Here is a 23,578-nt window from a genome sequence, read left to right as displayed (position 1 = left end):
CCGAGAGGGCACTGCTTGATTCATGGGCCGAAGGTCGAGTGGTGAAAAGGCCAACCGCGGGAATGATGTTTTGCTCCTAGACAGCTTGCGGGTCAGTTGGAGGTCTGGACACCCCTTGCTGGGTCTAGAATGGAGTTGAAGACCTCCGTGGCCCCCAACATCTGGGCATGTTGGGAGATCCTATTCTAGATAAAGGATTGAGTTTGTGGTGCCATGTGAATTGGACCAGTTACTTCTGCAGGGCAGAAGGGATACTTCTGTTGGACAGAAGCGATACATAATTTCTCATGTATGGGCGGGAGACAAAGATTAACTTGAAGATAAGTTAAGGAACTTGTTTGAACTTGTTTGTCAATAGACTGCTTTGCTCTGTTTTTGTGTCTGTGCTGTAAGTTATGCGAACGAACCCTATTCCCTAAAAGGCTTAATTAATGAAGCTGATTTTAAGTGTCACACATAAATGTGGTAGGACCTAATTAGAAAACTAAAGCTATTAAGAGAAGCGGGTGGGCGGAACCCCCAACGGGTTCGTCCTACGGCAGGGTGGTCCCAGAGAACTGGGAGGCTTCTCATAAGTTTTTATCGTCATTCGACTTTTAGGTATTGTTAGGTTAGAACCCGATTCATGCCGTTTTAGGGGACCAGAATGGGACTATGCCCTATGGGAAGAGAGGTTGAGCAGCGCATCCCTCTCGTTTCCCATTCTCTTTGAACCAAGTGTGGCATGGATCTGCTTCAGATTGGGTATCTCTGCATAAAGTAGGATGTCCAAAACCCAACGCTAGAATGCTAATAGGAGACTTTGACAACTAGGAACCCGAATTTCAGGTCGATCCTAGTGGGTTCGGTCGTGAATGTTCCGTTGCGAGGCGGATTCGGGAAACCCTAGGCGACAAAACTCGGAACATTCCCTGGGAGTGCCGGGCAGTGACGCTTAGATTCGTTTCTCAATGGACTGCTGAAAAGAGTGCCTGGAAAGCCGATCGGCGGGCACCTCACATCATGGATTTACCCAAATTGTATACAACTAATTCTGACTTCTCAACCATATGGGATCGAGGTCAATCTATTGCACCTTACTTGATTCGAGATGGTTATTTGTATCATCATTAAGCAATCTGTGTGGCATTATCATTGCAACACAAGGTAATGGATGAAGCACATGCATCTCCATATGCTAGACATAGGGGTATTCTACCCTCTACTCAAGCATTGAAAATATATTTCTTTTGGCCCACTCTTAGAGCTGACATGTAAAGATATGTCCGTGAGTGCAAGATATGCCAAAAAGTAAAGTATAATAGGCATAAACCTCCTAGCCTAATAAAGTCATTACCTATTCCCTATGAGCCTTGGGAAAGTATAGCCATGGACTTTATTATGGAGCTTCCTCACACACAAGTAGGCAACGATGCAATCTGGACTACCATTGATAGATTCAGTAAGCAAGCACACTTTATACTTGTGCAAAAGACAATCAAAGCCAATCATATGGCTAAGCTATTCATTGCTCATATTTTCAAGCAACATGGCATGCCTAAGTCCATTATAAGAGATCGAGATCCCCGCATGACCAGCCTCTTTTGGCAAGCTCTCTTCGAGAACCTCGAGAATCGGAAAAGGTTTTTCATCCTCTTATCATCCTCAAACGAATGCGGAAAGTGAAAGTGCTAATTCTACTCTTTTGGACCTTTTGAAATCCTATGTCTTTGATAATCAAAGAGAATGGGAAAAGTATTTGCCTTTAGTAGAATTTGCAGACAATAACATGGTGCACTCTAGTATTGGTAAGGCACCCTTTGAGATTATCTATGGTAAGCCTCATTTACCACCCATTCTTCTTATGAAGGCTAAGATCTTTGCAGCTAATGAGTTTGTAAGAGACATTGTTACAACTTTCACTCAAGTAAAAGCTGTTATCCAAAGGACACAAGAGAAGCATAAATGCGAAGCTAATAAGCATCGTCGTAAGTTAGATCTCAAGTATGTTCTTCTTAAGTTTGAGAAGGCTCGCTTGAAGAAGCAAAAAGTTCAAAAGAGTAAAGTGGTTAAGCTTTCTAATTGCTATTAGGGCCCTATCAAGATCATAGATAAGATAAACGATGTGACTTTTTGTTTGGATCTACCAAGTCATTGGAACATTCACAATGCTCTCCATGTAAGTTTGCTACATTCCTATATTGGAGAACCTCCAATGGAACCAATCAAGGAAGATTTACCTAACATACAAGAAACAGAAGAGTTCCTTGTGCTTGAAAGAATTTTATACCATCAGGACAATACTCTAATGTCATGTAAGTTATTACGAAAGTATCTGGTTAAGTTTAAGAATTATCCCCCATTGGACAATTAGTTTATGACTGAGAGAGAACTACAAGACTTTTCGGATCTTCTTAAGGACTATGTATCCCCTCTACAGTTGAGGTCAACTATTTAGGAGCCAAAAGGATGTTACTAAATTGATTGCTTATTATGAATTATCTATTTAGTAAATTTATATCAATAAATTAATGACTCACTTTTCTTTAAGTGTTGGTGATGATCTAGCATGGCCATGAGACCATTTAGAGACCATTATTTCTAGTGCATCATTTAGTGGGGTGATCAGAGCATTATGATGGGGATCTGGTACAGGCAATACAAGTTATGAAGAGGAAAGGAAGTGTCTACCAAGTGGAAGAGTGTACACAAGAACCAAGGAGTTACATATAAATGAAGATGGATTGAGTTCTAAGAAGAGGAAGTGCATTGGCATTGTGTATATGTATCTATGTGTGCATCCGGGGATGCCTAGGAACGTTTACTTATGTGTAATGAGCATTGCATTCATTTGGAGTCATCCTCTCCCTTACAAGTCAAGGTTTAAGGTCTTTCCTCTCTTAATGAATGAAGGAGAGAAGCAATTCTTTCACTAAGAAAGACAAGAGAAGTAATTCTCTCACTAAGAAAGATGAGAGATGCGATCCTCTAGAAGTGAGGAGTGAAGTGATTTTCTCTTTCTAAGGTCTAAGATGACATAAGATTTTGTGTGGAATTCAATCTTAAGGTTGAGGCCCAATGCAATCTAATGAACTCTCCTTATCTATGGCTCGAGGTGGTTGCATGGACCACAAGTTATGAATAGAGTTTAAAAAGTTACTTTTCTTAAAATAGACATGGTGAGTTCATTTTTAAAATATCTGGCAATAGAAAGCCGATCTCTAAAATCAACCCCATGAGTTATTAGAAACGGCGAGATCTACAACTTTTGTGTTGGACGTTTTTCCATCCGAGCAATGCACAGAGAGATATTCCAAAATTGGTACTACAGAGTAGGTCCTGGAACAGCCACATCTTGCATGAAGATCAACCTTTCCAATCTTGGCACTCAAGTCTCTCTCCAAGAAGAGAAGCTCTTGGAGGCTATAAAAGGGAGGCTCTCCTTGGGTGTGGAGGAGGTGAAGGAAGCATCCCTTTGTATTCATGTAAGAGGAGTAGAGAAGGTGGTTCGAGTCTCACAAAGTGCTGCAGAAGCTTTGGTGAAAATCAAGCAGCATCAAGAAGAGAGTCCCTATACATATTGTGTAGGAGAGAACAAAAGAAATCAAGAAGATCAAAGGAGCCAACTTCCGAGTTGTGCAAGTGCTTGCCGGTTGTATACCGTGCAAGGATCTGTGTAAGTTCAAGCTCGCCAACCCTCGAATTATGCAAGTGCTGCAAGAGCTTTGCTAAAATCAAGCTCCAAGAGGAAATCCCTACACATATTGTGTAGGAGAGAATGAGAGACTCAAGAAGAATCAAAAGGTGCCAACTTCCAAGCTATGCAAGTGTTAGCCAGTTGTATACCATGCAAGGAACCGTGATCTTGTTCCCAAGATTTACAAGATAAGAACTGGTTTATGTGTAAGAGAGGAGCTTGCTCCTTGTCAATAATATAACTCCACAAGGGGGGGGGACTGGCCCATCTTCCAGCCCCTAGTGTGTTGTTAATCTCTCTATCTATCTCTCTTCCTCTCTACATCTTTCTTTTCTCTCATATGTTCTCTCTCTGCACCAGCATAATATTCACCCTATATCTTTTAAGTATATAAGAAGGTCGAGCGTGTATCTCAAATCTTATAACAGGTTATCTCTTCACCGTGGAGCATGTACTTGGCAATATGATGCACCCTCCTAGAGAGGATGACTAAATTTTGGATTTAGGTGTTAAAAACCATATGACTCACCATGCAAAATATTTTGATAGAAAGCAAAAAATGCAAAGTGAAGAGTATGTGGCTATAGGAGATAACACATTGCATAAGATAACTCATACTGGGAATGTGCCTTTGGTGACTAGGACGAGGCAAAAAATAAGCTTGTAGATGTCTTATATGTGCCCACTATAACAAAAAAATTGGCTTCAATTGTTTGGATGCATCACATTTGTCCATATTATGAGAAGATGCATGGTAGGACAACTACAGTTGCATATCTTATGTTGTTTAGTTGTGTATGCTATGTATATATTCCTAGCGATTTGAGGAAGCAAATGAAACGTGAAAGCTACTAAATGCATTTTTCCTAGGTATCTAGATGAGAAGAAGGGCTACAAATCTCATGATCATGTCACTAAAGAGATTCAGTTGGTTATGTACATATCCCTAATGATTTGAGGAAGAAGATGAAACCCAAAAGCTCTTAAATGCATTTTTCCTAGGTATCTACATGAGAAGAAGGGCTACAAATCTTATGATCGTGTCACAAATAATAAGCTTGGGGATGTCTTATACATGCCCACTATCACAAAAAATTTAGCTTCAGTTGGTTGGATGCATCATATATCTCCATATGAAAAGATGCATGGCAGGACACCTACAATTGTATACCTTAGGGTGTTTGGTTGGTTGTGTCACAAATAATAAGCTTGGGGATGTCTTATACATGCCCACTATCACACAAAATTTAGCTTCAATTGGTTGGATGCATCATATATCTCCATATGAAAAGATGCATGGCAGGACACCTACAATTGTATACCTTAGGGTGTTTGGTTGTGTATGCTATGTACATATCCCTAATGATTTGAGGAAGAATGTGAAACCCAAAAGCTTTTAAATCCATTTTCCCTAGGTATCCTAATGAGAAGAAGGGCTACAAATCTTATGATCATGTCACTAAAGAGATTCACATAAGCAGGAATGTGAGATTTAGTGAGTATGAGTTTTGGTATCAACTGAAAGATGAAGTTGACATGGATATCTATAAGATTAGTGATGATGATGGGTATGTAAAGAAAATTTTTAAAAAATAATGTTAAAGAAAATTAGCATGTTGAGGATATGTTTGGACCTCAAGACCATGAAGAAAGTTGTGGCAATTATATTCATGAAGTGGCAGGTTAAGGAGTATACAAAAGAGAGAAGAAATCGCACAAGGAAAGAAGCCTATGGGTGAAAGTTCCGAGGATAGTCTATGAATGATGAGTTTTTCATACCACGCGTAAGAACTCCAATCATAAAGAGTGTAGGAAAGTATGTTCCCCCACATGCAAGAACGGTTGAGACTATGAGAGTGCACAATGGAAAGGAACAAAAACACAAAGACAAAGAAACAAAGAGAGACTGCAAGAAAAGAAGAATGAAAGCTACTTAATAAGAAAGAATATTGATACAAATGGGAAAGTGAAGGGAGACTAATCAGTTCTCCTTGCATGCAGCCCATAGTGCTAGTGATGAGGGCATGCTGAGCTTCTACACCCACTGATGGGAACCTTGCGCACAACCTTATTATTTCAAGAGATCGAGCACATGATGCAATAGGCCAGCTCTCACTTAGGCTCCTGCATATAGCGCACAAACCTACCAATGTAGTGAGCTCTCCTATAGGCCTTTTCTCAAGCAAAAGGTGGCACTAAATGGCTCCATGACTCATGCAAGCACCCACTCCCTCACCCTCTACGGCCCTTCACATGCAATGAGAATGCATGAGGTGAGGCATGAGAGAGCATAAATGAGAAGGATAAGGATGATTCACCCTTGGTCCCTCGCTCTCCCTCATTTCCTCTCCACACACACTATCTCTCTCTCTCTCCTTAGCTCACAAATGGCAAGAAGATGGACAAGAAGTTGGCACACACATGAATAGCCTCTTCTATTCATCTTCATCCCTTCTATATTTGTAGGGTTAGGATTTTCCCTTTTTCTTTGAGCACCCTGCCCATCTTTTTGCCAAAGACCAATCTTCTTAGACCATATTCATAAGCCACATTTATGTGTTAGAACTTGTACAGGAGGGAGCCCAGCTCTTAGGGTAGTATCAGAAAGCCAAAATAAATTATTATGATCCCCAAATCTTCCAAGATCTTTATAACGTCTCAATGTTTTCAAAAAACTTTTGATAATTCAAGAGTCTTCTAAAATCTAGCTAACATTCGGCCCTCTCCTAGAGAAGTGCCAGTCGTCCCATGGCACTCTTGCCCGGATGCTCTCGGTGAGAAGTGTTGGACTAGTGGAGGAGAACATATCTGGAATCTCACTCTATTGCAATGAGGTGAAGGAGATTGTGCTAAGGATTATTGATGAATGAGCAGATGAGTGTGGAGCTGAGTGTGGGCCACCGATGTTGGTGGGTTATTTGAGCATGTGTGTACCTATTATTGTGCTCTCCCTAAGGGTGTGACCACCTATCCATGTAGTGCAAAGTGCTTGTGTAGTGGAACTAGGAGGTGGGTCGAGTTCCAAGTAAGTTTGAAACATTGTCCTCCCACACTTGAGGATGCAATTTGTGAAAATTTAAGGTATTGTGCTAATTCTAGGGAGATAGATCTATCAAGAGAGCTCGAGTTGCCCTGCCCTTGAGGTGCCCTGAAGCTGTGATATGGGGGAAGGGGCTAGAGGAAGACCTCTAGGTGCAATGTAGTGCATGATGTGCTTCTATCTCTCTCTTTTTCTTCTTCTTTTCTTTTTTTTAATAGTAGAATAAAATAAATAGACTAGGTACACGTTTTTTTTAACTCAAATATCGGCCTAAGTGAATAGAGTAGGCATTCTCTATTGACCAAGTACTTCTTCCATGCTGCACAAAGTTTTAGATCAAATTCTAGGTAGAAGGGTTGTGTGGTGTAGAGAGAGTGAATTTGTTGTCTACCATATCTCGTAGAAGTTCAATACAGTAAGGAGGTAGCAATAGGGCCCTTATATGAAGCCGTATCATAGCCACTCTATCAATACTTGCATTCACATCAGAGAACAATGACAAAAGCCTCTCCTCGTAGGGTGTGATGGGTTGTTTTAGCAATAAAATGAGGAGGGGGAGCTAATTGCAAGTAGTGATGAAAGATGGATCTGGGCAATTGGCGAATTTTTTGACAAAGTAGTCGAGGAAGGGAATGAGATCATTGGGCTAGAACAAGTAGGTCTTCTTAACATCTGTGGCTCTGATATTGGGAATCTTAGGGAAATTGTACCTACCACGATCCTATTCATTATAGTTCTTGCCATGCCGACAAGGATACAGACATCAAAGTGGATTCGTGCGGGCATGATTAGTATCATAAATGAAGGCTTTTCATGCCATTTGATAATTTTCTAGGATGGGATACCTCCATTCTGGTTGTCCTGGCCAAGCTTATTGTGGCTTCATGTCAAAATAGTGGCTTTTGATTTGGGTGGGGTGAGAAGATTTTCTAAAGGCATCCATATCCAAATGCGCTGCCCGCTTTTTTGCTACGCTATGATGACGATTGCTCGGATGAGAATTCTTACAGTTCATGGTGGTAGCGGGTTCCTGAAGTTGGCTTGTTCACCTATTTTGAAATCAAGCACTACTAATTCTAGTTGGTACTTCTATACTACCATCTCATGATCCTCTTACTCTTCTTCTTCTTTGATAGTTCAAGTGGAGGAGGCTGATCTTCCACTCTTTGGGATTGTGCCTTCAATTGCTTAATCATGGCATCATAGGCTCCTCTCTACTCAAGTGTCTCATATGTAGCTTCCTAGGGAGGATCTTCTAAGTCAAAGTCCTCCAAATTTGGCAATTCTGTGGGTGGAGTCATGGCTGAGGGTGGTTCAAAGGCCACTGGAGATGGAGAGGGGAGGTCTTCTTATATGAAGCCTATGGCGCACAAATCTCATTCTTCATAAACTTTTTGCTAGAGCTGGCATATGAGATCTTTCTAAGTGGGTGCCATGCTCATTAGATTAACTTCCTTAGCCTGCTTCATGCCTTCTATCATACTCAAAGCTACCCCAAGTTGAAGCTTAAGCTTAGCTGGATCATCTATTTGTGGCACTTGGATTCGGAGTGCTCCTTCCTTGTATAGTTTCTGTTGCTTTTACTTACGGAAATTTTTTGGGTATCCAACTTGAGTCTAGAGTCTAGCTTCTCATATAATGCACTAGCCAGGTCGGTGGACATTTTCATCAAGGTGGACTATCACACTTTCTATGCATCCTCTTGTACTAAAGCAACTGCTTGGTTCATCTCCTAGTGGCCATAGTCTCTTGTAGCTCTTTATAGAGACAGTTCTCCATCATTCTTTCTCTTGCAAAAGTTCGTTGTGCTCTCCCTATTTAGGTCAGCCAGTTTTGTTGCCCTAGACTACTCATTATTTCCTCATCTTTTTGGCAGGTTTCTTTGTGTACCTCAATTTCTTTTCTTGGGCTTATGGGGATGCATCCTTCACCTATATTTGAAATTGGAGCTCCTCCCATAATGATATGTCTTTCTTGCTCATCTGTTGAAGGAAGTCCTCCTTCTTTTATAATTCTTTTTTGAACTCTACTTCCCTCTCCTGAAGATCTTGCTCCTTCTCTTCTAGGTGTCCATGGAGGTCTAGATTCTATTTTTTAGCTTGGAGAATGAAGCTCCTATAGTTCTCATTGACTTGTTTGAGCTTGGCTTGTGTGTTTTGCTTTTCTTCTAGTGACATGTTTTTGCTACTCTTAGGTTCAACGTACATTCTTTCCACAATTTCTCTTCCACCCACCTAGTTGCGTGGAGAGTGCTTGTGCATCCTCAGATTGGCATTCTTGCTCTGCTGTGGTGTGGATCTCTGTTCTACCAGTCTAACCATCTAGGCTTGCAAGTTCTGTAGTTGTTTCCCTTGTTGTTCCATCTAATTCTGCAAGTTGAGGAGGAGAGTTGACTCAATTGTGGTGACTTCATCAAGCTTCTCCTTTCCCTTCTTGGAACTATCTTCTGGTGTAAGCTCATCAGAGTGCATGCACAATGAATATTCTATGGAGTTTTGCACTTCCTGCTACTAATCTTCCATATACTTCTTCTATTCCTCCTACCTCTCCTACTCTTTCCTTTCATATTCTTCTACATGATTCTAAGAACCTTTTCTATCTGCATCATCATTTTCATTATCTTCCAACTTTGTCGTTTTCTTTGTTCTATTTCTCATCCTTTGTCTCCTGCTCTTCTCTTTCAAGATGCAGTATCTTAGAAGGTGGAATAGGCCTAACCACTCTTCCCTCATGGATCTCGATTTGACACCCAATAAGCCATGACAATGCACTGTCCCAATCTATGATGGTGTTTTTGACTTCCACATGATGGGCCTTCAGGGAGGAGTAGACCTTCTAAACTCTAGTGAGTGCCTCTATGATGCATTCAATCCATAATGTGTTTAAATCTTGTTTGTCCAAATTATTTGTGAGTATGTCCTCCATGAGCCACTTGAGTATCATGTTCTATAACGTGGAAGAATTATAGTTTGAGAAGAAGTGTGGAATACTTGAGCAATGATCTTCAGCTCTTCCTCCTTAATGCCATTAAATTGTACTCCCTTTTGAGATAGGACTGGATCATCCTAGTGTTTGGACACTTTCACTAATCTTGCACTTTTGATGTATATTCCTTTTCAACTTCTTCAGGAGTGATTTGAATGAGTGCCTCTTCTTCCTTCCAATGATCACTATCTTGCCAATGATACTTCAATGTGAAGGCTTTTCTTTCTAGTTGATAATTGCATATGGTTGATGCACATGCTATATACTACACCAAGGTTACAACATGTCTGATGTATCACCTTAGCTCACATTCAATTAGGAGACTACCAAGTCAAGGATATCATGCTATCAATCCTTCTATGCAACTTGTTGTGCGGTAATGCAAATGGCCCACCTTGTGCATCTCCACTTTGATGCCAAATTCAGTGCATTGTTGAGCTGATAAAGATGGTTTTATCCTCAGTGATTGTGTCTTTTATCAATATTGGTTTATATCTTTCCATTTTCTGAAAAATATCAAGATGGTACACATGAGTTATTTTTTCCTTATGCTTTTCTTACAATAATCGGATATTATAATTTGTACATTGTACACGTGCATTGGTTGTGTGATTAAGCCTCATGACATACCCATTTCTTACCATCTTATTACAAAAGGGATTACTTGTTTTGTGGTTCATTATTGGTAAGTTGTTTGTTGGTCATCCATTAAGACTGGTCATAGTCATCGGCTTGCATCGGTCTTTGGTCATGAATTGGCCTTGGCTTTCCTTCCCTCCTGCACAGCAAAAGCGAGTCAAGCTTCCTAGCTTGCAAGAGGGGGTCAACTGTGTGCTACAATTTTTGTGTTAGGAAAATTTATTATATTTACAAGGGAGGAATGGTGTTATTTGGTTTGTACAAATGGAAAAGGGTCCAAAATCCACCAGTCATAGAAGTCTAGGTTTTATTGCAAGTTTTCTAGAGCATCTAGGTTATTTGATCAAACAAGCAACTCACAGAGATATGTTGTAAGGTCATCCAATAGTGTGGGGCCATTAAAATGACTAGTGACATGGAGCTCTTCTTCTGTCAACAATTTGTTGAGGAGGGGATGGTGCAACAACTTTTTAGGTGGAGTTAATGCATGCGCTTCAATGATTGCTTAGAGAGAAGTAGATGCACAATATGTTGGGTCATGTTTTAATAATTTGACCATTCTTTGATGCTCAATGGTCATGACCACTTTACTACCCAGTGTAGTAGCTTCATGGTGCATCATGAACCATTTCTACAAGAAGCGATTGGAAGAGCTGCTTAATTGCTCAAGATTGCTAGTAACACGAGGATCGGCAAGAATTGTTCTCAGATTGTGTGTTGTTTTCAAGGTTCCTATCCTCAAGTTTTTTCTCACTTGTAATGAGAGCCATTGTATAATGGGTTTAAGTCATGCACCTTAGTCCATTGCCACTCCTTACTCTCCATGAGATCCTTGAGGGACTTTAGGTTTGTAGCTAGCTTGCCAACTAGCTCACTTGACATATACTCAGGGATTCTATGGAGTTCCAATTTGTTAGTTGGGACATGATATATGATTGGTGCCGGTCAGCCGATGGAACTCCTGGCCATCATGCATAGGGCCACTGGGGGTACGTTAGAAGTTGTGGCTTTGTTGGGTTTACTATCGGAGTCTATTGCTTGCCTATATTCATCCTCATCATCCAAGAATGGTAGATCAATGGTTTCCAACACATGCATCCAATCGTGCTCATCCTCGAGACAAGGAATGTACTTAGTTAGAGGTCCATAATCACTTTTGGCCTTTGAGTCACCCTTCAACATGGCAAAGATGGCATCAAGGTCCACTAGTGAGGTTCTCTAACTATCTCTACTTGGACTACCTCTAATCTATTGCCTAAGAATATCAAGACATTATCCCAATCCTCTATCACTCAAGCACCTCGAGTTGCTACCAGCTTAACCACTCCGTCTAACCCAAAGATTAGACCCACAACAGTCACCTTTTTGCCATTCGGTCACATAGACCTCATCTAATATACAAGTCAAGACTCAACCAATGTCTGGGCTCACATTTGGCTTCTCCTCATAATGGGGGCCTTACAACTTTGAGCACCATGGATCATTGGTAGCACCTAATGAGGGTGGGGCATTGATCATATCTAACATAATCTTGGTTGGTTCTTCCTTCCCTCATTAGTCTAATGGTTTTGACTTCCCTAGATCTTTGTCTCTAGTACCTTGGGTCACTCGTCCAATTTCTAGGGTTGCACTCCTACTAGTGAGTTTGTTTCTTAGCTTAATCCCCTTTAGTATATTCCTTGTTAATCCAATCAATCTGCAAGTGTGCACACACTTACATGCTTGAGCAGTGCAACTTGATGTGTGTGAAAATTCATTCTTTCCAGATACACTTAAGTGTCTATGATATAGAGTGCAACCTTTGATGAAATCAATCACATCCACACTTTTACCAAAATCAGTCTCATGTCGTTACAGCTCTTTCACAAGAATTGTGATTACTTCTAACAATCAATTTTGGATCCCACATGGGTTTTGATAGGTGGTCTAATGGGTGATCAACCCAAGCAATCAAATTGAGGCCCTACCAAGTGGGGATAAGTAGCTAGTGGTCGCTAATTTCAATCACTCTTTGACTATTAGGTTAAAGTCCTGGTAACAATCAGCTCTATGGTCTCATCTGCAAGTATGAATTCCAACCTGCATTGATGGACAGCTAGATATTGGCCTTACTAGGTCCTGGAGTGGTCAAAATTATCAAAGACTGTGTTCTAGGCAATCCATTTAAGTAGTAGGTTTGTTCATCTGAGTCCCAAACTTGGTCATCCAAGTGGACTCTATGACCATCCAAGTGGTTAGACACAGACTCAAATGAGGGGTGCCCATCCGAGTGTCCAAATCTGCCATACTAGTGGACTTTGAAAAAGTATCTGAGTGGATCAAAGTGACTCAGTCGTGAGAGTCTAAGTGGTCTTGTCCAAATCCAAGTGTCTAAGTGGGACTAAGGTGACTCAACTGTCTAAGTCTGAGTGGGACTATGGGACTTAGATGTTTGAGAGCAAATGAGGATTCGACTGTCCAAGTCCTAGGGATGTCATCTAAGTAGCAAAAAAAGACTAAATGACAACAAATCGATTGAAATAATTCGATTCAATACTTATTACTATTCCCAAGGTTCTAACTTCATTCAATAAGCATCAGGGAAAACTCAAAGCATACTTGAAACACACAAATGTGATGACACTACGAATTGCTATGTCGTTGCCCTCTCGACATGTGGCTCTCTCTCTTCTCTCAACAGCTATCTCTCTCAATCTCTTAGTGTCCAAATGAGCTCTCACTTTCCCCTTTCTCACCTTTTGTTTCTTTTTTTATTCTCTATCCCTATTCTTTCCAAGATATCAAAGTCTTTTTTTTCCTTTCTTTCTTTGTTCCCTTGTTTCTTGCTTGTTACATAGACTTATATTTTCCTTCTTTTCTCCTTATTTTCCAAACCTTAATGCATCCTACTAATGAAAAACAACATATCACTTATCTAACCAATGCTCCTAAATCTTCTAACATCTAAACTATCAAGCAAAGGAGATCGAACACCCTTCGGCTCCCTCGCTTCCTACCTAAACCAAGCATTGCTTTGGAGATAAACTCCTACTCCATTGCTAAATTTGGACTCTGCAAGCATTCAACCTTGAATCTATTGGTCCCGACAACAGAACCAAAATGTCAGCACCCCCATGAGTATACCGCCAAGACTCACAAACAACTTATTGGTTCGACTGTTTCAAGCCGAGAACTATGGCTACCTCTCACATAGCTATGCTCACTCTCTTACACACATGTAGTGTTATAAAATCTGAGATACATGCTTGACTTTCTTATATACTTAAAATATATATGCCGAATATTATGTTGGCACAGAGGGAGAATAGATGAGAGAAAAGAAAGATGTAGAGAGAGAGGTAGAGAAATTAGCAACACACTAGGGACTGGAAGATGGGCCATGGAAGATGGGCCAGTCCCCCCCTTGTGGAGTTATATTATTGACAAGGAGAAAGCTCCTCCATTACACATAAGCCAATTCTTACTTATAGATGTTGGAAAAAAGATCACGGTTCCTTGCACGGTATACAACTTGCTAACACTTGCACAACTTGGAAGTTGGCACCTTTTGATCCTTCTTGAGTCTCCTTCTCTCCTACACAATATGTGTAGGGCTCTCCTCTTGGTGCTTGATTTCAACAAAGCTTCCGCAACACTTGCACCTTCTCTTCTCCTCTTGAAACTTGGTTTTTGCACCTTCTCTTCTCTTCTTGGATACATGCAAAGTAATTCTTCATTCACCCCTCCCTTACACCCAAGGAGAGCCTCCTCTTTTATAGGCTTTCAAGAGCTTCTCTTCTGGGAGAGAGAGTTGAGTTGATCTTCATGCAAGATGTGGTTGTTCCACTCTACAACACTAATTTTGAGATATCTCTCTGTGCATTGTTTGGATGAAAAAATATCCAACACGAAAGTTGTAGATCTCGCTTTTTTCGATAACCCTCGCAGCCCATTTTTAGAGATCATTTTTCTATTGCGAGATATTTTAAAAATGGATTTTCCAAAAAAATAGCTTTTTAAACTGTACTCTTAACTTGTGGTCCATGCAACCACCTTGAGTCATAGATAAGGAGAGTTCATTAGATTGCCTTGGGCCTCAACCTTAAGATTTAATTCCACACAAAAGCTTGTGTCATTTTAGACCTTAGAGAGAGAAAATCACTTCTCTCCTCACTTCTAGAGGATCACGTCTCTCGTCTTTCTTAGTGAGAGAATTCCCTCTCTCGTCCTTCTTAATGAAAGAAAAGACCTTAAACCTTGACTTGTAGGGGAGAGGATGACCCCAAATGAATGCAATGCTCATTACACACAAGTAAACATTCCCAGGTGTCCCTGGATGCACACATAAATACATATACACAACGCTAATGCACTTCCTCTTCTTAGAACTCAATCCATCTCCATTTATGTGTAACTCCTTGGTTCTTGTGTACACTCTTACACTTGGCAAACACTTCTTTCCCCCTTCATAACTTGTACTACCTGTACCACATATCCCCGTCACAGTGCTCTGATCACCCCATTAAGTGATGCACTAGGAATACTAGTCTCTAAATGGTCTCATGGCCATGCTAGATCATCATCAACACTTAAAGAAAAGTGAGTCATTAATTTATTGACATGAATTTATTAAATAGAGAATATGTAATAAGCAATCAATTTAGTGGCATCCCTCTGGCTTCTAAACAATTGACCTCAACTATAGAGGGGATACATAGTCCGTAAAAAGATCTAGAAAGTCTTGTAGTTCTCTCTCAGTCATAAACTGAGCGTCCAGTGGGGGATAATTCTTAAACTTAACCAGATACTTTCGTAATACCTTACCTGAACTTAGAGTATTGTCCTGATGGTGTAAAATTCTTTCAGGCACAAGGAACTCTTCTGTTTCTTCTATGTCAAGTAAATCTTCCTTGATTGGTTCCATTGGAGGTTCTCCAATATGGGACGTAGCAAACTTATATGGAAAGCATTATGAATGCTCCAATGACTTGGTAGATCCAAACAAAAAGTCACATCGTTTATCTTATCTGTGATCTTGAAAGGGCCATAATAGCAATTAGAAAGCTTAACCACTTTACCCTTTTGACATTTTTGCTTCTTCAAGTGAGTCTTCTCAAACTTAAGAAGAACATACTGTCCCAACTTGAGATCTAACTTACGACGATGCTTATCTACATTGCATTTATGCTTCTCTTGTGTCCTTTGGATAGCAGCTTTTACTTGAGTGAAAGTTGTATTAATGTCTCTAACAAACTCATCTGTTGCAAAGATCTTATCCTTTGTAAGAAGAATGGGTGGTAAATTAGGCTTACCATAGATGATCTCAAAGGGTGCCTTACCAGTACTAGAGTGCACCATATTATTGTATGCAAACTCTATTAAAGGCAAATACTTTTCATGTTCTCTTTGATTATTAGAGACATAGGATTTCAAAAGGTCCAAAAGAGTAGAATTAGCACTTTCACTCTGCCCATCCGTTTGAGGATGATAAGAGGATAAAAACTTCAACTTTGTCCCAAGGTTCTCGAAGAGAGCTTGCCAAAAGAGGCTTATAATGGACTTAGGCATGCCATGATGCTTGAAAATATGAGCAATGAATAGCTTAGCCATATGATCGGCTTTGATTGTCTTTCGCATAGGTATAAAGTGAGATTGCTTATTGAATCTATCAATGATAGTCTAGATTGCATCATTGCCTACTTCTGTGCGAGGAAGCTCCATGATAAAGTCCATGGCTATACTTTCCCAAGGCTCATCGGGAATAGGTAATGGCTTCAGTAGACTAGGTGGTTTATGCGTGTCATACTTTACTTTTTGGCATATCTTGCACTCGTGGATATATCTTTCAATGTCAACTCTAAGAGTGGGCCAAAAGAAATATCTTTCCAATGCTTGAGTAGTGGGTAGAATACCCCAATGTCCAGCATATGGAGATGCATGTGCTTCATCCATTACCTTGTGTCACAATGGTAATGCTACACAAATTGCTTGATGATGATACAAATAACCATCTCAAATTGAGTAAGGTGTAATTGACTGACCTGAGTTAAGCTGATCCCATATGGTTGAGAAGTCGGAATCAGTTGCATACATTTTGGGTAAATCCATGAACTCTTTATGGTAAACAGTTGTATACATTTTGGGTAAATCCATGAACTCTTTATGGTAAACAGTTGTATACATTTTGGGTAAATCCATGAACTCTTTATGGTAAACAGTTGTGATTGCATTCACTCAAGGTCGTCGTGATAGAGCATCTGCTACCACATTCTTAGTTCCAGATGTGTGAAGGATTTGAAAATGAAACATAGATAAGAAATTTACCCAACGCATCTGTTTCTCCGAGAGCTTCTTCTGAGTGAGGAACTATCTTAGACTTTGGTGATCTGTTTTAATAACAAAATATGCACCAAGTAAATAGTGTTTACATACTTGAAGTGCATGTACCACTGCCATAAGCTCTTTCTCATATACTGGAGCATGTAGCTCATGGTCCTTGAGGTGTCGGCTCTCAAATGCTACTGCATGATGCTCTTGGTTAAGCACAGCTCCAATGCAATCCCCAAAAGCATCACAGTGAACTTCAAAAGGTTTTTGAAGATCCAAAACTATGAGAACTGGTTCTTGAGTCACAAGAAACTTAATTCTTTCAAAGGCTTGTAGTTGCCTTGATCCCCAGCAAAAAGGCATTCGCTTCTTAGTAAGGTCATGTAGAGAAGATGCAACATACACAAAACCTCGTATGAACCTCCTATAGTATGAACATAGACCCAAGAAACTTCTAACTTCATGTACAGAAGTAGGTGTAGGCCATTCAACAATGGCTCGAATCTTCTCAATATCCATTCTCACCAAATTGTGAGAAACAATATGGCCTAAGTAATGAATTTTCAAAATGAAAATTTCACTCTTCTTAGCATTGACCTGTAGTTTATGCTTCCGAGGCTCTTGAAAAACAATAGATATATGTTTTCTATGCTCTTCTTCAAACCGTGAAAATATTAGAATGTCATCAAAGAAGACACCTATGAACTTTGAGTGAGGTCAGACAATTCTCTCCATCATTCAATTGAATGTGGCGGGTGCATTAGTCAAACCAAATGGCATGACTAAGAACTCGTATAGTCCAAATGTCGTACAAAAAGCTATCTTATGAACATCTTCAGGTGCTATCCATATCTGGTGATAGCCGCTCTTGAGATCAATGCAACTAAAGATAGTAGCCCCTTGCAACCTATCCAAGATATCATCTATCATTGGGATAGGAAAACGACTCTTGATTGTGATCTTGTTCAAAGATCTGTAGTCTATGCACATACAGAAAGAACCATCTTTCTTTTGAACAAGTAAGACTGGAGAGCAGTATGGAAAAGAGCTAGGTTGAACTAACCCTTTTTCCAACAATTCATTTACTTGTCTTAGGATCTCCTCTTGCTAACTTGCACTTACTCTTTAAGGCAGTGGTGAACTGCTTGGGATAAGATCAATTGTGTGATCTTCCAGGCACTTAGGAGGTAACTCTCCTGGGAGTGAATCACTAAAACAATCTTCATATTGTTTAACAAAAGCGTGTCTAGCTTGATCAATTAAAGAGGGGTTCTTTTAAAGTCTGAGACTTAGAAGCATTAGTTGATCTTGTGTGTTCATTAGAGGCACCAAGTGCCCTTGAATCATTAGTTTCTTTTGACTCTCTCACAAAAATCATGTATACAGAAATAGCTTTCTTCATTTCTTTAGAAATGCTAACATGACTAACCATTGGCACAAGCCAATCTCCAGCATCAGCAATGCATACTATGTTCCGACCCTTAAATTGAAATGCAAGGGTCTTCTTAACAAAATCTGGAAGAGGTCTAATCTTGTAATGCCAAGGCATGCCTAAGATAACATCACAATTACCTATGGGTGTAAGTAGAAAATATTCTCGGTCGTGCTAATCCCCAATTCTAAGATTCAACTTCCCTTGAATAGGAGTAGAATTGGTTGTAAGTCCTTCAAATGCCATGAACCTGATCCAATTGGTGTTCCCAATCGATCCAATGGAATTTGTAGCCTTTCAATAGTATTTGCTGACACAAAATTATTTGTGGACCCTGAATCAAAGAGTATCAAAACTTGTTGATTGTTGAGTGTCCCCCAACCCTTTAAGAGTTGTCTTTTCTTCTCATTTGAATGAGTGTTAGCTTGCACATCCGAAATAGAATTTGAGGATGATGGAGGAGGACCTTTAACCACATTTACTTCTTTCCTTTTGTGAGGACAATCGAGCTTCATATGCCCAAACTCACCACAAAGAAAGCATCTTCCTTCCTCTTTGTACTTTTCTATCTCAGAGGGTGAGAGATACTTGTGCTTCTTCTTGTTACCCTCTAGCTTTGAATATTGGCCATGGGTAAAGGTAGGTCTTCTTCGATTAGTCCTGTCTCTTGGTCAATCATAGAGTTGATCTTGTCTAGCTCTATAAGAACTCATGTCCAACTTTCGGGATGTACCAGGCATATGCAAACTTTCAACTATGATGGCAGAATCCATCATGCGAGATAAGGTTTCATGTGGTTACACCTTCATGGTTCTGTGCAAATGAGGGAGTAGGCCAGTTTCAAACTTCCATTTCTTCTCTTCATCGTTGATCTCCATGAAAGGAGTAACTTTGAGAAGAGTAAACCAAAACTTGTCCACATAACTAGTGACCTTTTCATGCTCTTTCTGGCCTAGCCAATCCCACTCCTTCTTGACATCATTCTCAAAATTAGGAGCAAGATCTGAGCATAAAACTTCTTCTTGAACTTTTCCCAAGTCATAGGTTTCCTTCCCTCCAAAATGAGAGTCAACCACCAATTGCTAGCGGTGTTTTTCAAGTGCATGTCTACATGCCTTAGCTTGGACTTTTCTTAGAAATTACCATTAAAAAAAGCAACTTCAAATTGCTTGACAAAGGCTAACGCCTTAGCAGGATCTCTCTTACCAGATTAAGAGTCAAACTTTATGTCCTTATCCCCAAACTTGAAAGTCTTAGTCTTCTTAAGCTTGCTCCTCTTTTGGTCCCTCTTTGTCCATTTGCGGATTGCACGAGACTTAGAACCAAGAGAGTAGAAACTAGAAGATGAGGAGGAGGAGGAGGAGGAACTTGAGTAATCAGGGGAGTAGTTGGTTACTAAGGGAGATGACTCCCTCCTTATCCGCCTCACTTGAGATGAGGTCTTTTTACTCTTCTTGACCTGAGAATCCTTCTTCCTTCTAGGAAGCTTCTCAACAATTGGATGCTTTGCATCTTCACCATCAATTGGTGCAATGGTGTTTCCTCCAGAATCGCCATCTTTTGGAGGATTCGGTCCTTCATAAGTACCTTCTTTCCTTGCCCTTAAGCTCTCAATCAATTGACGTACTTCGGGAATCTCCAACAAGCTACGATACTCTGTCAATTGAGCCTGTAATTGCTCACTTGTGGGTGCTTCATCACTTGCCATCTTTACCTTATTCTTGTAAGGATCGCCTTTACTTTGGGAAAAGCAATGAGACCTACTCTGATATCACTGTTATAGAATTCGAGATACATACTCGACTTTCTTATATACTTAAAATATATATGGTGAATATTATGTTGGCACAAAGGGAGAATAGATGAGAGAAAAGAAAGATATAGAGAGAGTGGTAGAGAAATTGGCAACACACTAGGGACTAGAAGATGGGCCAGTCCCCCCCCCCCCTTGTGGAGTTATATTATTGACAATGAGAAAGCTCCTTCGTTACACATAAGCCAATTCTTACTTATAGATCTTGCAAACAAGATCACGCTTCCTTGCACGGTATACAACTGGCTAACACTTGCACAACTTGGAAGTTGGCACCTTTTGATCCTTCTTGAGTCTCCTTCTCTCCTACACAATACGTGTAGGGCTCTCCTCTTGGTGCTTGATTTCAGCAAAGCTTCCACAGCACTTGCATCTTCTCTTCTCCTCTTGGAACTTGATTTCGGCAAAGCTTCCGCAGCACTTGCACCTTCTCTTCTCCTCTTGGAACTTGATTTCAGTAGAGCTTCCGCAGCACTTGATTTCAGCAGGGCTTCCGCATCACTTGCACCTTCTCTTCTCCTCTTGGATACATGCAAAGTGATGCTTCCTTCACCCCTCCCTTATACCCAAGGAGAGCCTCCTCTTTTATAGGCTTTCAAGAGCTTCTCTTCTGGGAGAGAGAGTTGAGTTGATCTTCATGCAAGATGTTGTTGTTCCACTCTACAACACTAATTTTGAGATATCTCTTTGTGTGTTGTTTGGATGAAAAAACGTCCAACACAAAAGTTGTAGATCTCGTTGTTTTCGATAACCCTCGCAGCCCGTTTTTAGAGATCGTTTTTCTATTGCGAGATATTTTAAAAATGGAATTTCCAAAAAAATAGTTTTTTAAACTGTACTCTTAACTTGTGGTCCATGCAACCACCTTGAGTCATAGATAAGGAGAGTTCATTAGATTGCCTTGGGCCTCAACCTTAAGATTTAATTCCACACAAAAGCTTGTGTCATTTTAGACCTTAGAGAGAGAAAATCACTTCTCTCCTCACTTCTAGAGGATCACGTCTCTCGTCTTTCTTAGTGAGAGAATTCCCTCTCTCGTCCTTCTTAATGAAAGAAAAGACCTTAAACCTTGACTTGTAGGGGAGAGGATGACCCCAAATGAATGCAATGCTCATTAAACACAAGTAAACATTCCCAGGTGTCCCTGGATGCACACATAAATACATATACACAACGCTAATGCACTTTCTCTTCTTAGAAATCAATCCATCTCCATTTATGTGTAACTCCTTGGTTCTTGTGTACACTCTTACACTTGGCAGACACTTCTTTCCCCCTTCATAACTTATACTACCTATACCAGATATCCCCATTACAGTGCTTTGATCACCCCATTAAGTGATGCATTAGGAATACTGGTCTCTAAATGGTCTCATGGCCATGCTAGATTATCATCAACACTTAAAGAAAAGTGAGTCATTAATTTATTGACATGAATTTATTAAATAGAGAATACGTAATAAGCAATCAATTTAGTGACATGTAGTGATCTTACCTTTGAATCTGATGGATTTGCCTCCTCCATGAATCCATTGGCAGCTCCACAACCCAAGATGTGCTTTCAAGAAAGTTGTATCTTCAAGCTTCAAGCTCCATAGTCACTCATGCGAAAAAAGAGAAGAGAAGAAGAAGATGATGAAGAGAGGAGAAGAAGAGCTTCTCCACAATCCCTCACTCTCTCACACACACTCTCTCTCCTCTCACATTCCCTCTCTCATACACAAGAAATAAGCAAGCAAGAAACAAGAAGAGAGAAATTTTGGCCACACACCAAGAATGAGCTTCTTCATTCACTTTTTTACTTTTATACATGCCCTACCTCCTGCCCAAGAGTGTTAGTGTCATTGTATCTCATACTCAAGATTGTGTTTATGATTCCAAGCTTTCATCTTGGAACCTAATTAACTTAACAGTCAGTCCTTCTTGTCTATGTTATCATGAATATTGTCTTTATGTTCCATCCTCCATCATTGTCGTGCTCTAGATCTATATTTCTCAAAATGGTATCATAGCTCAATTGAGCATGGCTCATCTCTCCTCTCTACTTCTTTGTTAGATATGATCAATGCCCCACCCTCATTAGGTGCTACCAATGATCCATGGTACTCAAAGTTGTAAGGCCCCCATTATGAGGAGAAGCCAAGTGAGAGCCCGGACGTTGGTGGAGTCCTGACTTGTATATTAGATGAGGTCTATGTGACCGGATGGCAAAAAGGTGACCATTGTGGGTCTAATCTTTGGGTTAGACGGAGAGGTTAAGTTGGTAGCAACTCAAGGCACATTGCATTGAGTTGTGTGGTAAGGGAGTTAAAAGGGGCCCCTATTGTGGGGTCCGGGGGCCGCAGAAGCAGCCCCTGGCTGGGGGGGGTCCCAAGGGGGCCAGCGGCCCCCCTGGCGGGGGTCCGGAGGCAGCAGCCCCTGGCCCGATGGTAAAGGGAATATTCCCTGGTCGACTAGTGGAGGCTCATATGGTAGGTCGGTCAGCAGGCCGACCTAATGACCTTCGCGGGCTATAAAAGCTAAACCCCTTCGCAGCCATCTCACACTCATCTTTCACCCAGTCAGAGTTGTTGTTCCAGCTAGCCTTAAGCTCTTCACCTATCTTCTGTCTAGATCGCCATCTAAGCTTCACACAGTGGAAGCGCACGGGTGGACAGAGCCATCTTTGTATCAGTTGTTAGAAGTTAAAGAATTTACTGATTCTCCTCTTATCTGTTGCGTACTCTCTATCTCTTTCTCAGATTCTATTCGCTGCGCCGTGTAATATTTTACATGGTATCAGAGCCCAGGGGGCTCTAGAGATTGGAGAGCGTGCAAGAGGCAAAGGCTTCAACAGCAAAGAGAAACTATGTCGACTCCCGGAAGCGGTTCTGGCGCATCAGGAAGCGGTGTAGGAGGTGGTGCTACTGTACCGGCTATTCAAACACTAAGGATTCGTCCACCAACCTTCAGCGAAGGCAAGTTAGATGGTACAAACTACACCTTGTGGAAGTTCAAAATTACAACTATCCTTGATTCTTATGAGCTTCTGGAGACTGTGTTGGGGACTGATGCAGAACCACAGCCTACCCCCGACCCATCAAATCCTAGTGTGATAATTCCTCCAAATGCAGATCTTCTACGAGCTTGGAAACGAAGAAATGCATATGCATTGTGTGCCTTAGTTACAAGCTGTTCTGACAGTGTTCTGACTCTGATTCAGCATACAACCAAAGCGTCAGAGGCTTGGAATGTACTAAGGAGTCAATATGAAACACGAAACCAAACAAGGATTCAAAACTTGGAGAATCAACTAGCAGCGGAGAAGTTTGCTGAAGGAGAGACGGTTGAAGCATTCATCACTCGAATTAAGAATCTACGCGACCAGATGGCTGGCGCTGGGATACAAAAGACTAGCGAAGAGCTAGCTCGGAGGTGTTTTCGGATTTGTCCACAAAAGTTTGATGGACTAGTAACTACCCTTAAATACTCAAGTGAGACCTCAAGCTTTGACTTTTGAGGAGTTTTGTGCATTATTAATGGAGGAGGAGTTGAGGCTGAAAGCCCGAGAAGGAAGCAACAATGGAGATACTGCATTCTCTGCCAATGCAAAAGGCAAAGGTGTTTCCTCCACCAAAAATGATGGAGACAAAAAGAAGAAGGGCGGCAAGAAGAAGTTTCAAGGAGAGTGCTTCTACTGCAAGAAGA

Source organism: Lygodium microphyllum, chromosome 13, assembly GCF_053477565.2.
Source record: "Lygodium microphyllum isolate KBCC chromosome 13, Lygodium_microphyllum_v1.1.10, whole genome shotgun sequence".
Classification (NCBI taxonomy): Eukaryota; Viridiplantae; Streptophyta; class Polypodiopsida; order Schizaeales; family Lygodiaceae; genus Lygodium; species Lygodium microphyllum.
The sequence above is the reverse complement of the archived record's forward strand: the minus strand, read 5'-3'. Positions refer to the sequence as shown.